At 49.7% G+C, this 6,872-nt stretch overlaps 1 pseudogene; it reads right to left on the minus strand.

Annotated features, from left to right (window-relative positions):
* The window catches only part of LOC100055132 (dual specificity protein phosphatase 5 pseudogene), a 29,433-nt pseudogene extending 24,543 nt beyond the window's left edge, over positions 1 to 4,890 (minus strand).
* Positions 4,891 to 6,872: the final 1,982 nt, after the last annotated feature.

Raw genomic sequence — 6,872 nt, forward strand, 5'->3', positions numbered from 1 at the left:
GTCCAAAATCTAAGGATGCTAATGTGTGAGGAAGCCTAGTCTTAGCTTTCATCTGATTACTATTTAGTTCCTCCCTCTTCTACCTAAACTTTTTCTTTTGAGGAAGATTAGCCCTGAGCTAACATCTGCCACCAATCCTCCTCTTTTTTGCTAAGGAAGACTGGCCCTGAGCTAACATCCATGCCCATCCCCTTCTACTTTATATGTGGGACACCTCCACAGCATGCCTTCACAAGCAGTGCATAAGTCCACACCCAGGATCTGAACTGGTGAACCCCAGGCCACCAAAGCAGAATGTGTGAACCTAACTGCTGCGCCATGGGGCCGGCCTCTACCTAAACTGCTTCTTATACTTCAATTTTTCTTCCTTAAAACCACATTAGAAATGTGCCTTTTATTCACTCCTATCCTATTTCTTCCTGACCCATTGAATGCATTTTTGCATAGTGAATAAATATAAGAAATTGATGCCTGAAAGAAGGGTTGAATGGATGTGATTGAGTTAATCAATTAAAACATGAAGAAAAGATGCTGTAGAGAAGGAGGCCCGTACAGGCTTTAGGGTTCATAGAGGACTCTAGGAGATGGAGTTATTCGCTGCAATCCTTCACCCTCCCTGCACCCCTGCCCTCTTCCTGTAACTTTGCAGCACCTCCCAGGAGAGGCAGAATGGCCTTCCCTGACCCTTGGCTGTGGGCTGGGCTGTTTGATTTGCTTTAGCCAATGGGATGTTAGCAGAAAAGAAGCAGATTAAAATGTGTTGGCCATGTTGAACTTCCCCTCTTGTGTTTCTGTCAAGGCTAAGAGAAAAACATGCCCCAGTAGTCCCCTGTGCCGGGAGGATATAGGGACGTGAAGATCAGATCCAGTGTGCAGCTTGGAGTCAGGCCTCCTTCCCCCAGAGAGCATGCCTGAGTTCTTCCTGTACAAGGACACATGCCTCTCTGAGTGCAGGTTGAGCCTAGCTCTGCCTGCCCACAGATACATGAGTGACAACGAGATTGGGGTGTTTTGTTACACAGCACTATTATGGCAGCAGCTGAGTAATACAAGGATAAATGTAGAAAACAATTGGACTAGCTACCTATGACATCGGAAGTCCATTTTCTCTAAACTGGTGTATAATTGTCCTGCTTCTGCAAGCTCTTCCCCTCAGTTTTTCCCTCCAAAAAAACATCATCCACACTTTCCTCATCTCAAGATTACATTTGAGAGGGCTGGGGTTGTTCATATTTACTGTGTTCACACACCAGTGAGTGTTATCTATAGTGTGACAGGCTAACCACTCAGGTACAATACACATACAGTCACCAGATTCCACCTGGAAGAAAGTCAATCACACAAACACAAACTCCACTGACAGGCGCTCCAGATGTGGTTGATGCTGTGTGCAAATGTTACATGTGTGTTTGAAAGAAGCCATCGGAGGCTGGCTCAGAGCATCCAGAAGGAGAAGCAGTTCCCATTTTATAGGTCATTAAACCTCTTGAGGCTTTTAAAAATATTTTTTCTAATTTGTTAAATTAAAACAATTTTTCATTAAAAACGTATTAAATTGAATAAAAAGCATTTTCTACTTTAAACAAACAAACAAAAAAAGAAAATTAATATTAAGAGACAAAAGAGGGAAATCAGAAGGTGACTAATCTAGATAGGAATTAACACGAGTTGTTTTGAAACAAACCAAATTCCCCAGGAGGACACCAGTCCCTTTCGTTTATTTCTGCAGACGTGATCTCTGACCACACTTCCTCAGGAGATCCAGTGGTTCGTCTGGGTCGACAGCAGCAGCAGTTCATGCTCACAGCCCTGACTCCTTTGCCTCCAGGTGGGAATCATCTCCCCAGCTGGAGGCTTTCCCAGTTGCTCTCTCCTCCCCACAGGGGTTTCTATGCAGAAGACGGCACCTGTGAACGCTGCAGCTCTCCGTGCAGAACATGTGGAGGAAATGCCACCAACGGCCACTCTTGTGAAGGGGGCCTCATCCTAGACCAGGGAGGGTGAGAGGAAAACTGCTCTGAGAGGCATGAGGCTGTGGAGGGGGTGTGCAAGTGTCGCCCAGAGATGTGTCAGGACTGCATCCATGAGAAAACATGCAGAGGTAGCTGGGAGCATCCTAGGGGAGAGCGTGGCTCTGTGGAGCCTCCCCAGCTGGGGGCTGACTCTCTGAGGGTGGGGTGTCCGAGCAGAACTGGGGGAACCAGTCTCCCTACCTTCACAGAAATGCATCCATCACTGTGCACATCACTGAGGAAGCTGAGGAGGAGAGAAAGCCTTTCCATTGTGGACTCTGCAGGTTAAGACAGACAAGAGCTCCGTTTTGCATGATTTCTTCCACACACTTGTACTGGGCACTTAGGGGAGCCAAGCACTATCCCAAGTGCTGGGGGAAACTATAAGACTCTGAGAACAATGCTCTAGCTAGGAACGTTTTCTCTGTAATTATCTCCCAAGAAAGGCTGTCTAATTTCCTCCCAAGAATAAGACTGACTCATAACTGGTGCTGTCCGATCCAAGGGATTCTCTTGGTCAAACCAAAGTGTTTTCTGGAATTCTCCCCCAAACAAGAGAATGAACACAAAATATGCCTACAATGCATTTATCATGCTAATTAACTATGTATATTTCATTGGTCTACCCTATCAGTGAATGAAAAATTAACTAATCCAAGAATTCCTAAACTTCTTTCCATATTAAATAGAGCCTAAGGGGCTTGATACAACTTTGAAACTCTGTTACTGCTTTCCGGGATTTCAGAACAATCCCTCCAGCATGTCAGCCATCACTCATCTGCCGCAGAACCACAGTTCTTTGCACCCTCAAGGGGAAGAGCATGTCAGAATGTAAACCCAGCACCATCCAATCGGGCCATCATATGTGGTCTCCTCTCCCAAGGCAGGGCCTGTGCGACATGGAGGATGAGCCCTGGCAGGGTGGGGAAGGGGCAGACACACGTACACTCATGTCCAATGAGCCAGCGTGGTGGGGACTGGCCAGCCCTCTGCAGAAGGAATGAATTCCTTTCTTCTGTCCCTCTGGGGGTCGCTTGCTGCTGTCCCCTTCCCCAGAGTGTGTGCCTGGGTCCTTCCTGTGCAGGGATATGTGCAATCAGTCCTGTCCCCACCACTCCTATGAAGATGCAGGTCAGTGTGTCCCCTGCCACGAAGACTGGAGGGCAGTGGCCCCTCAGCAGACAACTGCGACCTCTGTGCTGAGGCGTCCTTGGTTGTCTATGATGAGGGGTGTTTGGACGAGTGTGCAGCCGGAATTTACTATTAAAAAGAGAATAAGGTGTGCAAAGGGAATACTTCCGGGTGCACAGCTGAGCGCTGCATCCCAGGGAGCCTGATGGTATTCAGCCAAAAGAGAGCAGGTTCTGGGGTTCGCACAGCTCCCGCCCCTGAGCTGTGGTCCCAGCCTTTTCCTCCTGCTCACAGAAGGATATTGTGACTCTACTCTAATTCACTATTTATTTTTAAAAGGCATCATTCTTTAGCTTTGATCATGTAACTGTTATTACAATGGCTCATGCTGACCTTCCTCACAAAAGTGGCTGCTCCAAAAGGATCCTCAGGTGAAGATTCACAACGGAGATGAGGAGCCTTCAAAAGTCACCCCAAACGGAAGATTTTTCCCATAATTTTAAGCCATTATAGGTTCCAGCAGCCTAAGGAAAGCTGAGCCATAGAGGATTTTCTCGGCGCCCCTTGTCCCCCTTCACCGTCGCCTCCATAAAGCTCCCTCCGTCCTCCTCACCTTCAGCTCTGCTGCCCTGGGTCCCTGTTCTGCCCCACTTGGCACCTCGGTCCCTGCACAGTCAAGAGGGGTCTGCTCTTCTGAAGCCTCCTCACGTTTGAACTGGGTGTGAGTTCTTGCCTCGCACTAGGTATCAGGGAACAGAAAAATTAAACAAATTGCCCGTTACCAGAGGAATTCTCAAGCAAGTGAGAGAAGCATCCTGGGGAAGGGAACTTTCTCCACCCCCAACCCCAGTTTTAATGATATATAACATTGTAAGTTCAAGGTGTACAACGTGATGATTTGATACTCATGGATATTGTGAAATGATGACCAGGTAGGTCAGTGAACACATCCATCACCTCACATGGTTACCCTTTGTTTTGGTAAGAACACTGAAGATCTAATCTCTTAGCACTGTCCACGTGTACAATACTGTCCTGTTAACTACAGTCACAGCATCCACTCCAGCTCTGCAGTCAGTGGTAATCTAACCCATGTGGCTTCCAAGCAAACATGAGATAGACACCCAGAGGCAGGCCCCTAACCTCATCAAGAGCTTGAGGGTGACTCCCGGGGCAGGAGCGACCTTGGGCCACCCACGTGCTAGGAGGTCTCAGGGACATGTGTTGGTAGGACAGGAGGACGTAGGTTCCCTGGAAGCTTTCTGTTCTAGCCTGTGGGTGGGATCTACCTTTTTCTGTGTTTTTGTTTTGTTTTGTTTTGTTTTTGGAGGAAGATTAGCCCTCAGCTAACTACTGCCAGTCCTCCTCTTTTTGCCGAGGAAGCCTGGCTCTGAGCTAACATCCGTGCCCATCTTCCTCTAGTTTATACGTGGGACGCCTACCACAGCATGGCTGCCAAGCAGTGCCATGTTCGCACCCGGGATCCGAACCAGCGAACCCCGGGCCGCCGAGAAGCGGAGCGTGCGAACTTAGCCGCTGCGCCACCGGGCCGGCCCCCTTTTTCTGTGTTTTATGTGAAGCTTCTTTAGTGTCACTGTCCCAGCTGACTAGTTGTGAAGAACATGGGCTTGGAGATGGGTGGCAGTGCCGTGCAACAGAAGGGCGGAGGGAGCCCGGGCAGCAGGCTGTGGAGCTGGGCTCCGTTTCCACGAGAAGTTCAGAGACTCACCAAGACCTGCAGGGCCATCTTGCCTCCACCAGGCTGGGAACTGAGGACTGACTTCGGGCCCTTCTCTGGGGCTCAGTCACAGACGTAATTTGCCGTAGAGAGAACTTTCCAGGTCTCAGAGGACATTTCTCCAATTTGCTTGATTTGATCTTCCCATTGAGAAAGGCCCTGGGTCTCACCCCTGGCTGCCCATTAGAGTCACCTGCAGAGCTTTAAAACCACAGATGCCTGGGCTCCCCTCAGACCCACCCAACACTGGAAAGTGACTTGAGTATGTCCCTGCCATGCTGTTGCCCCTGCCAAGGGGAGGACAAGGGAAGAAATGCGGTGACCACTTGATTTTCCAGAGAGAAGAAACGAAGGACCTGACCTGAAAATTAAGGTTTGGGGTGGGTGTGGAGAAGCACCTGGAACCAAGCCATCTCCAAGCAAGACCCCCTCTAAGAAACACAAGGACTGCGAATCCATTCTCATCACCCCAAATTATCCCCTACGAGGCAGCAGAGACACCTCTAAGCATCCCACAGCTCTCCCGAGGCACCCAGGCAGAAATAGCGAGAGCTCTTCTTAAGGTCCTGGGTTCAACCCATGACTCTGCCCTTTTCATCCAAGTGACTTAGCTCCTCCAGCCTTTCCTGAGGAGGAGTTTCCTGGATAGATAAGATGAGATGATGACAATCACAACGATAACACCAGGGGTCTATTCATTCAGTGAGTGCTTCTTGGGGGCCTCCTATGTGCCACGTGCTCCTCCAGGCCTGGGAACAGCAGGGGACAATACACACAGAACTCTGTCCTCATGGAGCTTGCATTCTGCTGGGGAAGGCAGACTCTACAGAAGATAAGTCAGAAGGAAAAATAAGGCAGGGAAGGGGGTCAGGATGTTGGGCAGGATGGAGCCGAAATTTGAGAAGGAGGCTGGAAGATGTCACTGAGAAGGGAGGGAACAAACCAGCCTATACCTGGGAGAAGAGAATTCTAGGCATAGGGAGCAGCGACTGCTAAAACCTTCAGGGGGCAGTGAACCCTTCTCACTCATTTGTCTGACAAACACTCACTGAGTGCCTGTCACACTCCAGGCCCTCCCATAGGTGCTGTGCATTCACAAATGAGTACAAAAGAGGGCTTTTTGTCAACAGGTAATTATAACATATCTAGACAATGGTTACATTAGTCATAAGTGCAAGGCATTCTGGGAGGTCAGTGGAGGACTGCAACAGGACTCACGGTGTGAAAAGGCCGCTAACCAGTGTGTGGCCATGCTGCCGCAGGGCTGCTTAGTGTGCTCTTGCTGCTGCTCGGGTAGTTACAATGAGTCTTCCTAATATTTCTGAGGGGCCATTGCAGGAAGGGCCTCTAGATATTACAGAGAATACGAAACACACATTTTTTCTCATTTTGTAACAAGAATGCTCCACCCAGAGCCCAAGGGCTGTCCTCAACTCATGGCCCCACACCCTGGCACAGAGCCCTGGAAATCTCTGGAAGAAACGAAGAAGGCACGTCCCACGCTTTCCTGGGAACCAATTCCCTAGAGGGGTGCATGGCCTCTCTCCCACTCTGTCGCAGCCCCATCCCACCCACAGATTCCCACAAGTCCTGCCGGACCTGCCCGTGTCTGGGTCTCGCATGGCCTGCCAGGACGGCTTGAGGCTGAAGCAGCACAGGGACTGCGTGCCCACCAGGAACACACCCCCTCTGAGTACTGCAGTGATGGGCTCTGGGATGTAAGCCCTGTCCCGCCAAGTGCTCCACTGCATGGGGCCCTCAGAGGACCAGTGTCACACCCGCCTGAAGAGCAGCCTTCTTCCAAGTGAGTCACTTTTCCTCGGAGGAGGGCTTTGTCCTTCCCTCCATCTGAGAAACGACCTTGCATGATGCTTGGTTCCCAGGAGGTATTGGTGTCTTTCTTTTCTTTGTGTTTGGAAAACTTTCAAACCTACAGTAAAGACACAAGATTGAGAAGAGTACAGGTGCCAGCTGGTGGTGTAGTGATTAAG

The sequence above is a fragment of the Equus caballus genome, chromosome 23, assembly GCF_041296265.1.
Source record: "Equus caballus isolate H_3958 breed thoroughbred chromosome 23, TB-T2T, whole genome shotgun sequence".
NCBI classification, from domain to species: Eukaryota; Metazoa; Chordata; class Mammalia; order Perissodactyla; family Equidae; genus Equus; species Equus caballus.